The sequence below is a fragment of the Euwallacea fornicatus genome, chromosome 35, assembly GCF_040115645.1.
Source record: "Euwallacea fornicatus isolate EFF26 chromosome 35, ASM4011564v1, whole genome shotgun sequence".
Classification (NCBI taxonomy): domain Eukaryota; kingdom Metazoa; phylum Arthropoda; class Insecta; order Coleoptera; family Curculionidae; genus Euwallacea; species Euwallacea fornicatus.
In genome coordinates, this window is record NC_089575.1 from 2,221,513 (window position 1) to 2,241,216 (window position 19,704).

Here is a 19,704-nt window from a genome sequence, read left to right on the forward strand (position 1 = left end):
ATCGCTCCATCTGTCCCCTACCACAGACGCAACATGCGTGCGACCTTCCTCCTATATCCCTCTTCATCTTCATTCTCCTCTTTCTTTTCTCTTATCGCTTCGACGAGGAGCTGCGCGCACGCTGCTGCGTGTGTGGTCCAAGGCGGAGAAGTCGCGAAGAATCCGGCGCTTCGGCCGTTGGTCCGAGGTATCGGAAATGACCGATGGTTCGCACCGAGGCGCGTGCCACTGCTGCGTGTGTGGTCCAGATTGGACTTTTTGAAACGAAGAGTAAAAAACCAATTAAAAGAGTCGTCAAATTAAAAATAAATTCGCGCCAGTTAATATCGGCGCACCGATGCTCTGTCTGGTGGGTGGGAGTGATCAGAAGTAACTTTCAAAAATTGATTTTTTTCCTGCGTGGCTCTGAGGTTTGCGCGGGTCTGAAATTTGAATTGTTTGGATCTGTCTGTTTCTGCACCGCCAATTACGCGATCTTCCTCCGTGCGATTCCTGCAAAATCTCCACGGACTATCAACACGACCTGCGTTTTCGTGCGACATTTTCAGCAAATTTCAGCGGCACGGCTTTGGGTCTTATCACTGACTCCGCAATCGACAGCTTTTGGTAGAACGCGCATGACACACGCTGAAAATTCCAAGAGAAACGCCAACAGGTACTTTTAAGCCTAAACTTGCGCATATTAGAGTCCTGCAGAGCCACAACAATCGTCGAACACTCCACGTAAATAATGTATAGATTAAGACGAATTTTTTCGCACGGTCGGTCGGGTGGTTTCTTCTCGGCTAATCATTTAATCAATTACGTTCCTATCTTATTATATTTGTCACGTCAACCTAAATGATTCCGACAGTAGGGGCGATTAAGTAAACGTAATCGGTTTCTGAGACGAAGGAATGCTTTTATTATTGGCGCATTCTCCCTTAAGGCCTCGCGCCGCCGTTTTAACTAAGGACATGGATATTATTAGCGGAATACAGTGGTCTGCAACCTGAAATAACGGCAAAATGTGAAAGCTGATGTAAACAAATTATGGCATGCATGCACCAGAGCCGGTTTAATAAGATATTGCTAACAATGCGATTAATTCACGTGTTAAAGACCTGTAAACAAGGAAAAGGCGTAATTGTTGCATATATGTGACATGCTCGGCGAGCGATACAATTTAATTATATGCCACCAGAGACTATTCATGCGTAGACTGGCAGTCTTGTGGCACCATCTAGCCGCGGATAATTGTTTCCGAAGGAATTTCGATTCATAATAGGGCACGTGAAAGCTGCATCATTACGAAATCGCCTGAGCCGGCTTCAAAAACGAAATCCGAGCCATCGGCATCGAGTGTCAACCCAAAGAAAAAAAACAAACGACCTCTATAAAGCTTTTCTGAATGATCATAATTAATTAGCCTTGAAAGGTATTCTCTTACAGCTTTCATTCAGATAAGTCTGAAATTTTCAAGTCATTTTTTAAACTGGGGCTTCAGTCAACGTCCGCGGTTAACAACCACGACCAATACGAGGTTTTTCTCTGTGGTTCGTTGGGTTGTGGTTCGATTGCGCAACGTTTAATCATCACCAATGCCTTCGTACCACGAAAACCGGGTAATAATTCTAACAACCGCAGTTGCTCTTCAAAAATCTCGTGCGCATTGTGCGCCGCAACGACCGTATAAATCCTGAGCTTTTGATGGGCAACGCGACCACACGGTTAACAAAGGAACGACTAATATGGAAGATTTGCAGAACCGCATCATTTACAACCAGTCGTGAATAATGAAATGAGCTCGTCGAGATCGCATCTCTAACACCAGCAAAAGTAAAACTGATGAATGAACCTCAATTCCGAAAAAACTCGCTGAACTAGCTGAAATACTCCGCGCGGCTCTTAAGGGCGCCAATTGATGTCTCGCGGCTTACTTGCGTTTCGACACAGGAGAAATTTCTGTTCTTCCCCGAAAATATGTTTAGAATCTGGAAAAAATACTCACTACGCCGCGACGTTTCTACGTGGTGACACGTTCGTGAGGTGTGTTCCTCGGTTAAAAAGTTAGCACCTCGACTCTGGTTTAGAAATCAGTGTCGCACGAACCTCTTCGATCAGAGCCGGAATCCTCGACGTCGCTGAGTTTCGGCAGAGTGGCCCCTCGATTAGCCGGACGGATTTTTCAGTCAAAAGGTCTTATTCCCACCCTGCAAAAATCCGTGTCGTGCGACACGTCGAGATCGGTTGTGAAAAGTTCCCGAGCTGAAGCTAATTTTCGCCCTTGAATGGAATCAAAATCTAACAAAATTGTGCGCTACGTCACTGACTTTCGGGGGGAAAATTCGCCATTTTAATTACCGACGAAGGCGTTGCCAAATGTAACTAACCACGGAGGACGACAAGTTATTCTGTCAAAATTCTGTTTGGCGATTGGTTGCGAATGCCCTTTGGTTCAAATCACATTTTTTCGCCAGGGAACGGGTCGATGTGAAGCCGCTTGACGCTGCGTCAAGAGATGTCGCCGCATGGGGTGGTAGAGTCTGCATTTGTGACAGGGGGAAACACAGCCCCTTAATTAAAGAGCGGAGAGTCTTCTTTGGTTATTGTCAGATGATTAGTTCAAGTCACTTTCAGCCACGCCATTAAACGCCATCGGGCTTAACGAAGATTTAAATTTCTCGTTAAATCGCAATTACAGGTTCGTTCTTTTCGCGTTGGGAGTAAAGTGTCTCTGCGCTCGCGCAGGATGTCCGAAAACAGAGTTGAAACACAGCAATTTTCAAACTTCGATAAAGAGAAATTGGGCCACCCTGTAGAACCGTGCTTGCGCCCGAACCGACACCTTTTTCGAAAATTATCAGGCCTCACAATAATTTATCATTTGCCCATGTTGCTTTCACCTCAGTTGTCAAAATATTTCGCCTTCGAATCGCCGGGTGGAGGTATTTCTTTTATGGCGTTCGGCTCTCCGGTTTCATAATGGGTCCGAAGAAGAAAGAAAGGAAGAAATTTATTGCGATTTTAGGGTCAAGTTTCCGTTGAAAAGATGGAAAATGGTTTCGTTTGAAAGCGATTTGCCGCCAATTTGGTGCATTAATAACTTCCAGTGGAAATGGCGAATGCGAGAGATGCGGGGATTTATGGACTCGCCTTTTAATAAATTCATATGATTCGCAATGAGTCCGGAACCCACGCTCGCAGCAGCAGAGAGGTCAAGTTCCCAAGAAAACGCGTGGGTACTTATTAACAAGGTAGTCATATCTTTCAGTCCGTAAACTATTAATTTAACGCCTTTAGAGCGGACCCTTTCTGAAGGTGCCTTTTTCGAGAAAACCGAATACTATTGCTTATGACGAATTATTCATCCTGATCAACACAGTGACCCACGTGGCAAGGCGTGCATGACCATGAGAGTTAAGTTATGCTTGACAAATTGACGGAACGCAACTAAGAACAGATTTACGATGTTTTCGGAAAGTTTCGCCCTTTGTTAAGATGTAACGTGTTAATGAGTGACGTGGACTACGAGAAAAGCACTATGTTGTTATTTTGAGTTAACGCGTTACGGAAAGACCTTTTGCCATTCGAAACAATACGCAGCTCTGTTTCACGAGGAGTATTTAACGGGGTGGCCCTGTATTCACGAAGAATGTCTAACAAAAGCACTAACCAAGAGGACAAATAATCTTCTATGCAGGGCAGGTTGCTGTAAAGGAGTTGCACAAATATAGGTGGGTGACGGTTTAGGCCCACTAATCGTCGAATCTAAAGTCACTTAATTAATGCCGGTGGCTCTAAATAAGCCGGCGAAATATTTAGAGGAAACTGCTCACCGGCATGCAACCAACGGTTAATCTCGGGAGAGTCACACACGAACGGGGCACCCATGAACAAGCAAACGGGGCCCCGAAAACATTCATTAGTACAACAACTGTCACCTGATAAAAGAGCGGCCGTGTCGGTCGAGAAGTCCCACTAAATCTTTTACCAAGTTGGGTGGCGATACCGGCTCCCAAAGAAGCGGAAAGGACACTAAAAACCAGGTTTTTAGATAAAAACCCTCTTTTAATTTATTACTCTTTAAAATCGATCTTCACTTTAAATTCTCGGTCGAAATGTATAAAAGAGCCTGCGGTTTAGGTGTTTTAATCTATTCTTTGCATCTTGCTTTATCTGACCGATTCTCAAATAGATTTCAAATAGACACATCGATTATATCAACCAAGAACTCATCATCTGGCCCTTTAGGAGCCGGAAAACTGAGATGAACGACCAAACGAACTTTTTTCGTTCATACCTACAAAGCGGTAAGTCATGCAAATCTGCCTTTAGGATTGAGGGAGAGAAATTTCATTAAGTCACTAAATAAAAAGTTTAATGGAAACGATTCTCGTTATTCTACGCAATAAAGTATCACAAAAACTTCAACGGTAACTAAGCAAGGACAGATCGAGCATACTTTCCCATGTCAAATTGGATCCCGATAAGTTCTAATCCACCTCCAGTAATAATGAAAACAATATAAACATAAAAAAAACAAACAAAACGAACGTAAGTCCAATCAACTCGAACTAATCTGCGCACAACTTCTTATGTCATTAACTGTCATGCCATAATCGGTGACCTGCCATTCGCTGCCTTTGTCTTTGTTTACATCGGAGGATGTTTTTATGCTGTCTCTCTCGTCGTGTATGCTGTCTGTGTCGCCGTTCCTGACGTTTCATTATTTTTTGTGTTGTACTTGCTACTGTTTATGTTGTATTTGTTTTTGTTATTGTTTGAGATAGGTTAAGGGTTCGTGGCGATGGGAGGGGTAGTGAGGAGGGATGTGATGTGCTTTGCCCGATTCGATTTCTTACGAGGCATTACACGATAAAGTTTAGTCGTTCTAATGTCGCTTGTTTGGCCAGCATATCCCCTACTTATGCACGTATTTGATATACAGTGATGGGCAGAAAGTTCGCATTTAATTTGAATTTATCAAAAAATGTTATTTTTGGTAAAAGTTTGTGCACTCTTGGAAATTTAAAACGCAGTTTATAAAATCTGTATATCTCACTTTCTATGGGAGAGATGCGAAAATGATCAAAATGGCTTATAGAGTAAAGTACCTTTATTTTCAATTTTAGGAGGAACTTGTATCATAAAGTTTTTTAGACTTAACAGATAAGCCCAATAATGAAGTTTCAAGTGTCTATTCCATAGATCACTTTTTCGGATTTCTTTATGATTTGCCCTGCATAGAAAATAATACAAATGTATTTAATATACCAGTTTCGTTTTAGAGAAGATTAAAAAATACAAATAACATTATTTGTACTTTATGACATTTAATAGAATATTTATATTATTAATAATAAATTATTAAAATTTGCTTAGGGCATCCAAGATGACCATATTTTCCTGAATTTTTCTCAAACCGAAAGCCCCTTCCATTGGAGAATTGGTTCTCTGTTTTCTAAATTATTTAAAAACAAATCTTCCAGCTTTTCTTATTAGTTGACGATGCTAATGGTGCGCGAAACGATCGTCAAAAACGCCAGAGTTGCTGCAGAGATAATAACCGAAACTTACCCTCCCTGCTTCCGACGACTCCCGATTTAGCCCAAAACGCGCTCACAAGGCCTAACCGGCAGCAATTCCTAGAGACGCTCAGAGAGCTTTGGACATGTGGAGATCACAAAACCTGAGAACGGAAGTTTCGTCGTGAAATTAGCTACCCTGGGGGCGTTCGTTGTACTGGCAACGTCGCAGCAGTCTGTTGTCCTCGTATTACAGATTTCTGTCAGTGGGGACAACGTCACAATTGCTAATGTCAAAAACTGAGCTATGTTGCCTTATTTATTGAAAATCTTGCTAAATGATTCTTCCGTTGGGTCTCGCCTTGAAAGAAATATTTGAGTACTTTTTTCCAAAGTGTTGACACTACAAGGTGCTGTCATGCAAGAGGTATGTAAACGCGTGTAACCCTACCTTTACAAAAAGGATTGGATTACAGCTGCTGTAGCACCGGACGGCAAACACCAGATTACCAAATTCAATATAAAATTTCCGAAGACAAAATATACACTGATACCCACTAACGTATGTTGAATGCAATATAAAGTGCGTTCACCTCTTTCTTCTTTAAAGGTATAGATTCCCATGTAAAAAATCAAATCCATGTTTACGAGAAGTGACGTTTGATTGAATCCTGAATGCCCTTTACTGTTCATCTTGTTGATTCTGATTTCATTGGCATATACCTTCCACCTTCTTATCATCCTCATGGGCAAATACGCAGGCGAAACAAAAGCAGTCCAAGACCATATAACTGCAGCTATTGAGGGTCGCTTAACGACGTTTTCACCACTTAAACGAATCTTAACCGTTGCGTTAAGTAGAAGCTGAATATTCCTTTAAAAGGCTTTCTAATTAGTAAATACCATTACTTGAGCAAACAAAGCGATAAGTTTGATGCGACTTGCATTGCTCCAAAGAAGTTAAATTGCCACTAACGGTAACAGAAAAAAGCCAAAAATGGTCCATTGGGATGGTAAAACGAGATCTTTGAATGGCCTTTGTTTAAGGTCCGGTCTCAGCAGAGGGTCTACGAATGACCGCCTGAAACCTGCCGGACTTTTTGTGACCATTCTTCTCTAACGAGGCCCTAAGTCGTTTGTAGGCCAGCGCTGGTTCCGACGTTATGAAAATCTTAAACGATTTTGGCCTGTTTTACGGTCATGTATTATGGATGACGAGGTCCTGATCGCGCCGATAGCTGTTTTGGGGCCTCGCAGAAGAAAAAGTCTTCGCAGGAACGTACGTTTACGTTCGGAACATGATGTGGACGGACATGTGTTTTTGCATTTGGAAACCGCAGTTGCCGGCCTCAAGACGTTTAACGTAAAATTCACGTTATAAAAGTAAAAAAAAAATAAATAAATAAAATAGTACATTGCAAGTCGAAACATCCTGGTGAATTCTATGGTCAGCTCCAAGTCCGTCTCGTGTTAGAAGATCTAACGACAAAAACCACGAAGTGGAGAAGAACGAGAGAGAAATTTTCACCAACACATTTGCTGCTTCGTTAAAACATGTTTTTTACTTTTTAGCACAATGTGGTAACAGCTCCTGCCTACCGTAGTTGTGACGTCACTCCTATGGAGACCTCCATAGGGACCAACATAAGTGGAAAAAAGACTGTTGCAACACTGCGATTTTCAATTTTGCCTTTGGGGAACAGTAATTACGTATCTTCCTACGTTTTCTAGAAACTGCTCGTTTTCGGAAATATTCGATAAAATTCTCATTAGGAAGTCATTTTGATGATTCTAATTGGGCGCTCGCAAGGGGGCGCTTTCACCTTTGTACGCCCGTAATTTTGTTCGTTGAAATATTTATTATACGCATATTAGGGAAATATTCAAAATGGAGCTATCAAATGACCTTACAACGAAATTTGTACTCTACATAGTGACAATACCAGAAGTTTCTAACCTTTTTTTTCACTTTTAAAATTTTTTTCCAATTGCCACGATACTGTACACCTTTTGCAAAAACAGCGATATCTCGAAAACGGCAAGAGCTACAATATATACGATAGAGAAATCACTTTGATGAGCAAGAAAACACGCATTTTTTTCGTCGGAATTCAGGTTTACAGCTATCAAATATGCACAGCTAATTTCGGATATTATGCACCTTGCTTCACATGTTTTAAGTTAAATTTCGGTTCTATTCCCGTGCTTTAGGTTCACTTCTTCAAATATGCATAAAATGCGTTATAAATCACGACCCGTGGTTATTTACAATTTCGAAATATCTCACTTTCGCCCATCAACCTGAATCAACCTAAAACGGCTCAAAAAGTTGTAATTTGTCGCTTGAAATGGTACTTTTTCAGTTTTGCAGACACGCAACTCAGTCAAGTGGGAAATTTACTGCTATACGTATGACTATGGTGACAAAATTTGAAGTAGAAGGGCAGAGGTACAACACTGCCTTATGTGGAAGACTTTATCTTTAAAAATGATGGAGAAACGAGCTTCTAAAAGTTTGCCTTTTCGAACTTTTTTTTGCGAAGTGACAAGGTAGCAACAGATTTTTCCCTATTCGCCAAACTGGTCTTCACTCGGCTACCAATAGGAGTGACGCAACGAGGGCACAAAAACCATTTGTTCCGCAGTTGCCACGTTGCCTCATAAAGTCTAAAAAACTATTCCGTCCGAAATTATGTCAAAATCGTAATTCTTAACGAACAAAAACGCTGGAAGAAATAAGTCAAAAAACTCCTTTTGTGTTGTACAATGAACAGCTGTGAACTTCTCCTATAACAAATGACCCAATTTGGCTCCGCTTTATTCACGTAAATCCAGGAAATAATGAAACAGCATAAAATCATCTGTAGTACCATGAAGTAATTTAAGTGTTACGATGCCTCATAATTAGTCAACGAGCTGCAGGAGGCCATTGGGACCGAGACGTTTAGTGTTTAGAAAATATTTACAGGGCCGTCATAAAACGTTCAAAGGCACTGAATCGCCCTGGTTCTTTGTCACTGATTTAGTTTTATGGTACGAATTAGCTACCGTAAATTTCACTGTAAAGCTTAAAGTTATAAATATTGCTGCTGCATGAAGGTGGATTTCTTCCACGTATCGTAAATTTTTTAAATTTTGTTGAACGATATATGTGCAATCTTGATAAGATTCAACTCATTCACACTTGACGAACGGCGCAGTACCTCTATTGTCGGAGAAGTAACGTTATTAATAAATAAGTAGATTTTTTTATCGGTGCCCTGGAGGAAAATTGGTTTGTACCGGATATCAGTGTAAGTGCTAAAACGCGTAAAATGCAAAATATAAGCTAATAATGTTATGCAATACACATTCCGCAACATGTAATACATATCGAAATACATTGGAGAGTGCAGTTCAAAGTTGGAGAGTTAGAGAGAATGCCAGAGAGAGAGAGAGAGAGAGAGAGAGAGAGAGAGAGAGAAAGAGAAAGCGAAAGAGGGAGAGAAAGAGAAAGCGAAAGAGGGAGAGAAAGGGAAAGACAGAGATTGAGCGGGAGAGGAGCGAGCGGAAGACAGGGCTAGAGGGAGAGAGAGAGAGAGAGAGATATTCATTAACATGCCAATAGGCGTTTTAATTTTCAAGGTGAATGCCACGACAGGTAGCCCCCTTAGCGAATGTGGTAACTTCCTGCAGAATGCGTTGTAGAATAGGGGTCCAAAGTAATCAGCGGCGTCTGTAGTACTATCAGAACTGCCAACTGTTCGAGCAATCATGACGTGAGAGTTTTAGATCATGGGAATATTACGATCACAAAACTGTTCCCCGACGTGATGCCTGCATTTGTGTCTTAACGGAAGGGATAAGGACACCGAACGTTTCGGAATTCTTGGTCGAATTTCCCTGGCAGCTGAAAAGTAACCATGGACCGCAACATATTCCCGCCTGCGCTCCAACTACGAGTGCAAAAGTTTACTCTCATCTTCAGGAAAAAACTAAAATTTACATTTTAAATGGCCTTACCGGTATTCAAACCATCATGAAATCCAAATTGTTCATTAGACAGTCAAATGCATTTTTATTCTTAATTTTTCCTTTCGTTCCATCAGGGAATGACGCCAATAACGTAATAAAACTCATTATAAGTATAAAGACAATGACATGGCTGCAGCGATACGAAAGAGGACCTCACGACAGAGAAACCTAATTTTCGGGGGGCAACCCTAAGATGCACAAAAACAAAGTGCCCTTAGGTCTTATCGTTCAAATCACGTAACTTTTTATACGTATCAAAGACTTTCTAGCAGCAGTGAAACCGCGTTTTTTCAAAATTAATATGTAGCAGAAATTCCTCAGGTATTGGTGCTTGTACATCGCTCCTCGCACCGCTTGTTTGAGAACTTGGGTATTGTAACAACAATAATAACAACGACGCCGATAATAAATAACCAGGAGCACTGTTTTTGTTGTCAAAAGGACAAATTTCTACCGCCAAATTTGATGAAGGACACAATGGTTTAAAGCACCGCACTAAATGGAAATGTCAACAAACTAAGCGGCAACAGCGCAAAAATATAAAGTTATGTTTAGATATTCAAACGTATTTTTATTTTTTTATCACATTAAATTTATATGACTTCTCATTTTACATAAAGCGACTGTCAATCGTTATATTTTGTGGCAAGAATAAAAATTTAAGTGATTTGAAACATATGTAAGTAGTAACTGACCCACATATCCACTGCGTGGAAATTGCTCAATAGATTTTAGTATAAAAAATTCAAGGAAATGTTTCCAAACAATCACAGAAAGCACTTTTGCACTTGAAAGGAGACTTACCCGGTAATATTATCATCACGTTTCCCCAAAAAGGAGTTTCGTCGGTTGCTACCATACATTGCACTATTCTGACATTTTTCCGGAAGGAACTTCCGAAACGCAATTCAATTGTTCCGTTTGTCGCCTCTGTACGTTGAACTACTTTGGCACGCTTGCCAAAGATGGCGCTACGGCGCCATGATCGTCGCAAACAACTGAATATTCCTTTTTGGGTTTACGTCATATCGAAGATCTTTGGACCACGATAAAAATTACGGTGAAATTGCACCTGAACGTGAAAAACTGTGGTTTTCACGTTAAATAATCAACGACGGTGGTTGCGTTAACCTTCAATTTACCGGAACTCACCTGACTTTCCTGACGCCTACACCAATTACTTCTGAAGCGTACCTTCCACCGCTTCAAAAGTGAGTTATCCGTCGTTTTTACGCATCTCCGCTTATTTCACTTTCCCGTTTATCGTCGCTTGAACATTCGTCTCGTTGATGTTGGATGGTTCACTCACGAGTCCGTTTCCAGAAACTCTGCACCGGACGTGCGAAATTCGTGTTCACTAAATTTGCTCTGAAATCTAAAAAATGGGAAAGTTCAAGATGGCGCCGACAAGAGAAAACTAAGTTGATGTTGGGTGTCGAAAATTGAAATGTTGGATTTCATATATGGCATCGGTCCGTTGTTAAATGGGCAAAGTTGAACGATGAAGCGTTAATCAATTTGAATTTGCCACCTCAAATAAGCCGAGGAAAAAGTGAAAATTCAAAATTTAAATTTTCGCCGAAAACCTTCAAAAGTCATCAGAGTTTTTCAAATTTTGATAAACGAACATCCCATATTTAAGCCATAAAATTCTCTATTTTTAATGTGGTTGCGGTATTCTTTACAAAAAAAATATCTCACATTCCAAAGGAACTTTATGTATGTACAAATTTTCTGCGTGTATCAATTTTTTTATCGGTTTTTCTTTGTAAATTTTCCTAATATCTGCTCAAAATATGATCGAAAATGTAAAGTCCAAATTCGACAAAATACAGGCGATGTCTGACGAACTTGCAGAAAATAAATTTTGTTAACTTCAGTGCGTAGACCTCAAAAACCATTGAACGAGCTGAAACTACCCCTGGTACTTAACTGTTTTTAATGCATTTTTTAGTAAGTGTTCTTAGTGGTACGATTAAAACATTTTTTCCGCATTTAATTAGATCGACTCGCGCGACCATTTTTGTGATATTTTGATAAATTTCTTAAACCAAATTCTGGAGCATTTAAACGAATGTAAGTCGGAGGGAGCTGACCGTTACTTGGTGCGTACGATCACTTGGTAGCGATATTACTTAGTAACTATGACAACGTTCAAAGGATTAGTCTTCAGAGACCATACACACACACACACACGATGGGAACTTAAGCGGCTTACAGGGAGTAGGAAAAACGCCCCAGCTGAGCTTTTAGCTTTGGCCTCATGTCTCAATGGCTCCGTCAGCTTTTTGCCAGGCAAAAAACTTATATGCCGAGTAATGGGATCTTGCCATCGTGTAAATTGTCTATTGGAATGCGCACAGAATGCGTCTCGAGCGAATAAACGAGATGCCGGACCTTTTGCCGGCAACAAATTGCAGGTAAAATTACCTTCCCTACGTGTTCGTATGCCATTATTTATTAGCTGACCCAGGCAGTTGGGGAGAGATACTCCTGATGGTCGAAATTTACCACCAGTGAGGTATGAAGGGGTTCGAGAGTTGTTCCCCGAAGGCTGGAAACTGCCTTTTGGCGGTTTAAAAGTATCTCGATTAGACCAATGAAAACAGCTAGTTCTCCAACGAACGTTCTCTCGAATAGCTCGGTGACTAGTCAGAATATTAATATCGTGTCCCTCGCAGCAGGAATCGCTCGACACAGCCTACTCGCGACGTCCTGGAGCTTGTAACTACACGTCCATCGGGTTCATACTTGAAAACAACGTTGCCACAGCTCGTAACTTGATGCTAATCCCTCGCAATCCTGAACTCCCTTTCGAAAACTCTGCTTTTCGACTATTGTCATGAAACTCTCAGTGGCGACATCTAAGGGCCATAGTCGAGGCCTTTGAGAGCCAATTGACTTTTGACTGCAACTTGTAACTGCACTTCTATCTGGTTCACGTTTTGAAAATAACTTTTTCTCAGCTCGTAACTTGCTTCAAACGGTTCGCAACTCCCCTCCAAAAACTCCTCTTCTTATCTTTTGTCATGGACCTCTCAGTGACGACATCTAGGCACTACAATCGAAGCTTCTCATGACCGATCTGACGTGTCACTTAATACTTGAGTATGACTTCTAACCGTACACCAGTCGACTTCACACTTGAAAATAACATTGCCACAACTTTTGACTTAATTTTAGTCCTTAGCAATCTCCAAACTCTGTTCCCAAAACTTTTCTTCCTAACTTTGTCCGTGGACCTGCCTGGGGCGACATCTAGGAGCCTCAATCGGAGGGCTCACGTGAGCGTCTGAAAATTTGCTATACGGATAAAAGTACCAAATAATGGATATCATGCATATTATCATGATTCTATAACGAGTAATTGGCAATAAATCCTTATTACGTACTATAATCATTATTATATATTATAATCGTTATGTATTAAACGTATATGACTGAAATCCCTGATGTAAGATTCTCTTATGGTCCTTATACAAATACGCACAAAGTTGAGGGCACAGAAACAGGACCGTAATCAACGTGAATTTGGAATGAAGTGAAAATCGAATATAAATTTTAAATCTATAAAGATTCTGTAACAATAAAAAATTGACAAGACTCGCGCGACTGAAAACTTCCAAGAGCGTAACAAGAAATTACTCGTCGTTTCCACTTAAAAAACTTGTTTTTGGTTTTTCAGAGCCAATTAATGTGTTTCTTATGGTGTTTTTAATTGTTTTTATGAGTTCTAATTGGTTTTCAATAAAATCATTCTTTCGGAATGTCTAGTGCCTCTAATAAATCTTCTAGAACACGCTGGTATACATCACGGCCAAGTGGAATTTCGTAATATTGCGTTCAGGGAGCGCTAGCGTCGTACAGTGGAAGGAAATGGCAATTATGCATGCAAAGTATTTTATTTCCATTTTCACTATAGTGATTGCACATGAGTTGGCCGATGAGCCCCATCCGACCAATTTTACTAGGCCTTTTTAACTAATTTTCATAAATCGTCTTTTCGGAATTTTCCTTCACTGTAATTTCCACGTAACTCTTGGTCCTCCGTAGTCCTGATAACTGTGCCCAGAAACTAATTTCTTTACAGAATACATACACATTCGCTCATTTCGTTGCTTTCGAAACTGGCTAGATTCGAGTATTCCTACCAAACTTACTTATACAGGTTGATTGATCAAAATGGGACAGTCGAAAGCTGAAGATATTACACGTCAATTGGTGAAGTTTGGAGATGGTATTGCTTATCTGAAAGTTGATGGTTTCGGGTATACGTGTACGGGGTGTTGAAAGGTAAAATTTTAATTCATTTTTTACCATTAATCTCAAAAAGTCTAGATTAGACCCTTGGAAATTGTAGAGCTTCACTAAAACTCAATTATTTATAAAACTATTTCACATAAATCGAGGAAGTAAATTTTAAAGTATTGGAAAATTAACGCATTGTTATAGACAATTAGAAAATTAAGAAAAACATTTGAAAAAGTTTTTGAAAAATATTATTGATATTTACAATTTTTACGTTCTACTGCGTAGGTAATAGACACATTAGCGCACCTTTACCCGGTCAAGTTGCTTAATGTTGATTTTGGTTGGTTTTACATAAAATATTTTTTCTGCTACACCCCAAGAGAGGCTGCATTGTAGGGATGCGAAATGCCTTCAATTCTCTTTCTCCTCAAGAAATTCAAGAAGCTGCAAATGGAGCTGTTACGAGACGTGTCCAATAATGCTTTGCCTCCAACGGGCAACCTTTGGAAGATTTACTGCAGATTGGTTTTAAACATTTATTGTTGTTAATTAAATCGTTAGAGTAACATAAACGTTTTTAATAAAACTAAAAAGAAAACAAAACTAACAATCAAAATAAACACTAAGTCATTTGATCCTGTAAACGTATGTTGATGTATCTATTACCTACGCAGTATAAAGAAGTTAAGAGTTTTTTCGATTTAGTCGAAAATTATGAGTTTTTGATATTTGTGATATGTGTCGTATTTGTGAATTTTTTCCAACAATCGAATAATGCAAAAATAACTGTAAGCCTTTGAAAAAACTTACATTTTAGGATTTAAGCATTCTCAATTTTGATAAGTTTTTTCAACGACTTTTCCACATATTTTTCTTAATTACTTGGTTGTCTCTAAAAAAGTGTGTTCGTTTTTCGGTAATTTAAGATTTAATTTAACAATTTATGTCAAATAGCTTAATTATAATTAAGCAATAATTAAGTTTTGGTAAGGCTCTACAAGTGCACGGTGCAACAGTTGGTGGTACGTGGCATTATGGTACTTATGTTTATTTTCCATAAGAAAACTGCCGCATTCCAATTAAAAAAAAAGCGAAGTAACTGTCGGTTTCCGATATGAACGCAAGTCATATTGGGTTGAATATATTTTTACGATGTCAGGTTTTTCCACAAAGCAAAAATGCAAACTTCAACAACACATTAAAATTGTATTTTCCACATACGAATTGTGTCCACTCGCAATGGCGGACGCTGAATGTCCTTCCGTGACTTCAGCCTCAGGTTCAACACGTCCTTGCCACAATTTCCGTACATAAAAAAAAAACGCGAGCAAAAAATTGTTCAAAGACTAGAGAGGATGCCGCTCAAGAAATGGGCGCGCAGAGGAAGACTCGGCAATATTTGATTCTTCTCAGAGCTTTTCCTTTGCGAAGTCCCTCTCTGTGCCCGCTCAGGGGTTTCCACAATGTAGTGAAAGACGCGAGCACTTCTGAAAGGCATCAGTGACAAGAGGGCCATCAATCAGTACTTGATGGGTAATTTACTAGAAGAACTAGAAGAAGAACCGAACAGCATCGCAGTGTTTACAGACTCCAATCGTAACAAGTCTTCCGCCTGGTATGCGGGTGGTAGTCGAGGACGTGCAGACATTATCTCTTTCCAAGGTCTCTAATTTTTGCGCAAATTCTTCATTAATATGACTTGCGTCATTTTTTTCTGTCAATGAAAATACACCGCTTTGTATTATGAAGAAAACCGCTAATTCAATCTTTAATAAAATCTTAACTACGGTTCTCACAAGTCACGCTATTCCCCTAGGATTATATCATTGCAATCGATGTTTTTTTTTATTTATTTTTTTTTATTGTAGTAGGTGTGTAGATACGTATTCCTCACTCTAATTATCATTTCATTGCTAACGTATTTCTCTAATATCCAATTGACAACATGGCAGCAGGCAGTAAACTAACATCAGCCATCGCAATTATTCAAAGCATCCTTTCCTCATAAATCACCTGAGTCATCCCTGCCCTACATAACGGCCGTAATTAATCGTCCATATTGTAATATCTGAGATAAAAGAGGCGAAACAATGCAGTTGTCGCAGGTATAAGATTCCCGTGCGTCAGGGTATCAAGATACATAAAATTATAACAAATGACCCTTATCCATCATTCGGAGTTAACACAAAATCTGTGTTAACTTGATGACGCCTGGTCCAGCGACCATGCTCTATATACATGTCGATTTAATGATAGATATCTCGTTAAACATCCTTTTGTTCGGTTCTTACGACATGATCAGCGTGGGCCCCTCTTTTGTTTCCGGCCTTGAAGTCCGTGAGATGAATCATTTCGGACTGTTACATAAGCGACATGAAATTCCCTAAAAAGCCGAATTTCCGGAAATAATTATCATTCCACGAAACTTCGATAAACACGAATGTATGAGTAAATGCAGTTCCTTGTTGATCATCTTGTGAAAAATCTGAAAAAAACAACATAGCTTTTCTAGTTGATCTTAGCACGTATACGGTAACATTGATCTTGAATGTGAATCGATTATGCAAATTCATTGAGATTAATGTTTAGAGACGGGAATAAAAGTTATGGGCTCGGCAGGAATGAGATTCGCTGGAAATCTCCAAATCGTACGGAAATCAGTGACAGAAAAACGTAAATATTTGCTAAAAAAGGCGTTCAGAACCTCCGGCAAGTCTTCGTTGGCGCGACCCTGTCTTCAGATTCCGCCTCGGGCGTTCAACAGGAATCGAAGTTACAAATTTTCCGAAGGATTTCGTCGCATTTGTCCCGACAGAAGCGTGGAAACCACCTCTTGGATGAAAATCAGCGGCTGAGCGATAAAATTTTTGAATCGGTAATTTATCCCGACCAACCAGGGATGCCACGCCGCCGATTTCGTGTAGCGTAGTCGCCAATTTGCCGAGAACCCAAGCCCATTGCTTGGGCTAGAAATCAGTGGGGGTGCATGAAACGGCAACGCGGACCCGATCTCCCATCCCAAAAAATGGCCCCACAAGGATGTTCGATAAATTCGAACTGTTGCGCTACTGGTTTTTCTACCTGGCACCAAAATCAGTGGTGCAGCCCCTCATTTTCAACAACTTAAAACCTTCCTTAATGGCCCTCAAAGTGGCAATTTGCATGGTTAATTACTACACTCGGCAATGTGTTCCCGTCCTCTGGAGTGAATTATGTAAATGAGCTTTTGAAATCGGAATACTGTTTTCCATTTGACCTATAAAATTTTGAATCCAAACGCAGGAATGGAGCGAAAGGGCAGTATTAAGATCACTTCAATGATAAGCAAGATAAACGTCATTTTTTGGTGTTTTGTTTCAGCTTCTGTTCTTCTCTTTAGAAGCACAGTGTTGTTTTGGTGATTCGCATGGGCAGGGTATCAAGAAAATACGCCGCAATATAATCGCTTTTAGTATATTTTCTTTAATTCCGTGAGTGTTTACGTGAAATGTAAAATATTGAAATGGTAAGTGATACCACTACATATAGGCACCTTTTTTGTGTGATTACGGAAAACCCACTTTAGTAGACAAACACACTTACCTCATCGGATGCCATCAAATAAAACCTAAAGATTTATGTCTGCCAATGAGCTAATGAACGCACTTGATTATCCAACGACGTATTTTCGGATCAAATGTTATTTGCCACTTCAAGATACTTAAATTTTGTTGTATCATAAACTCACATGAATGGACTATCAATGAGACAACATATTATTCATTTACGACGCTTTTTTGCGTGCTAGTTTTAAGCGCCTCACATTTCTCAATTTACTTCAGAATCGGAGTAACCGAGTCAAGATCGGGAGATGGCAACGTTGTCCTTCGCGTTTGTTTCAAAAGGCGGACGTCAGACTGACAGCGATGTGCTCGGAAGCAACGTTGCCACCTGGCTGTTGAAAGTTGGAAAATTAGATATTTTTTGCCGTGTGCGCATGTCACTCCTCTCGGAATTCAAAGGTTTGCTGAAGTGGTTTTTTTAAGAGCGTTAAAAGCGAATATGGAATGCGCAAAAATGCTAGTGGCAGAAACCAAATTTTGAAGGTCGTGAGTACCACCAGAGGGCGCCGTTTCATGTTATATCCAGGTCTTTCAGCGATATGTAGCAATTGCGCAGGTTGGAGATAATTCATAAGAAATGGACATTTATCGAAAATTATGACTCTTTGCGCTTCGTGACTCGCAAATTACCCCCGAAATTCGTTATTTGGTCTGTGACTTTCATCAATAATGAAACTTATCTCTGGCTGAAAAAAAATGGTTTAACTTTTGCAGATCTGTTGCTTCATTACGGTTGAAGATAGAAATCTCCACGAGGCCCCATTATTTAGCCCAATTCATGTACTTTGAACTATCTTCTGACGTATCTCCACCAAATGTCTCAAGAACTTTAGATATATGCATTCAAAGGATAAAATGCACCTTTTTCAAGTAAAAAAGCGGAATTTTTAGAACTCCTTAAGCTGAATTGTGGACCGAAGTCCAATATGGAGTCTTAATGGTATAAACTGGGTATGATTAATTAAATAGTTTCTGAGAAATTTGGGGCAACAGGGGGCGGGAATAGAGCCCCAACTGCAAATAAATCTGGCAAATGGGGATTTATGTTTTGTTCTTGTAGCGAAAATTGCTATTTTATGGTAAAAGTATACAACAGAAACGATGCCCATTTTGTGAAGATATGATGTAAGAAAAAATATTTAACATTCTCTTTCGATTGATGACTCGTTGAATTTAATACGTGTTGTTGTATTCGAGGTTTTAACAAGGAAAAAGAGGAAACATTCGATGCGAACCCCTTTTTCGGTATGAATTCCGCTAAGAGACGCTCAATTCTATGCTTTTCGATTAAATCCAACATTTGAGCTCAATTGTGAACGATACTGAAACTCAAAAAAAAAAATTAATTCCTCTCTCCCCCCTCAGCCGAAGAAAAAATTTCCCAAATTTTGATTTGTAACTTCATTACATTTGGAGAAATAAATGTCGGCGAGGCTTCGCTGCGTAGCCCTATACATGTAATGAATATTGGTCTTAGCCAAGACCAAGATGGTGCACATGACAGTAAGATCAAGCTTGAAAGATTTCAATAAATACGAGAGTTGGTAGAAAAAATCATATAAATCTTGCATTTTTAAAATATTCCAATTGAGAGTCGAATAGAAAAGAAACATCTTGTATACGAGATTCGTCGACATTTTAAATTCTTACACCTTTTTTGGAGGTTGCCTAAAACTTAGAAAAAATTAGGAATCTTGTATTGCAAAATAATTTTTTTATCGGTGTTCAAGCTCTTCTAGGAAGACCACTGATTTTCACAAAACCTGTTGATAAACTCTAGTTTTTTAAGGAAATTTTCGAAGTTTCCAATTTTCAATAAAGTGAGCGGAGCACATTTTTCTGTCGTTTCAAATTTCAAAAAAAGTTGTCTCAAGTTGGTTCGTTCTTTTTTGAATTTTTATCGGTTTTCAGGTCTTTCTGAGACACATACTGATTTTACTAAAATATCTTAGATGTGTAGGTGCCTATTGTGAGTTTCAAAAACTCGCCAAAAGCAGTAGCGCACGCAAAAAAGAGGAATTGCAATATTTTAAAAATATTGTCGTCACTTTTTAAACTCCACTAGGAAGGCCACAAAATTTTTCACAGTCTGTTGACAAATTTCTAAATTTGTTTATTAATATTCGAGACCTTAAACATTTACTAAAGTCAGTAATCTTGTTTTCTCGATGCCTATAGAATTTTCAAAGAACCTGTAATTTTTGCTTAATTGTTTTCTCAGTTTCCAAACCCAAAAAAGTAAACAAGTATTGAAGATTTTTTGGGCGTATCGATGCAATCGAACCCCGCATACTACATCCCTAATAAAAAAAAAAAATGTTGGCATGGAA

At 39.5% G+C, this 19,704-nt stretch overlaps 1 protein-coding gene across 1 annotated transcript in view; it reads left to right on the forward strand.

Annotated features, from left to right (window-relative positions):
* Positions 1 to 19,704, forward strand: part of hh (hedgehog signaling protein) — a 50,753-nt gene that overhangs the window by 2,200 nt on the left and 28,849 nt on the right. The gene's annotated exons all lie outside the window — the stretch shown is intronic.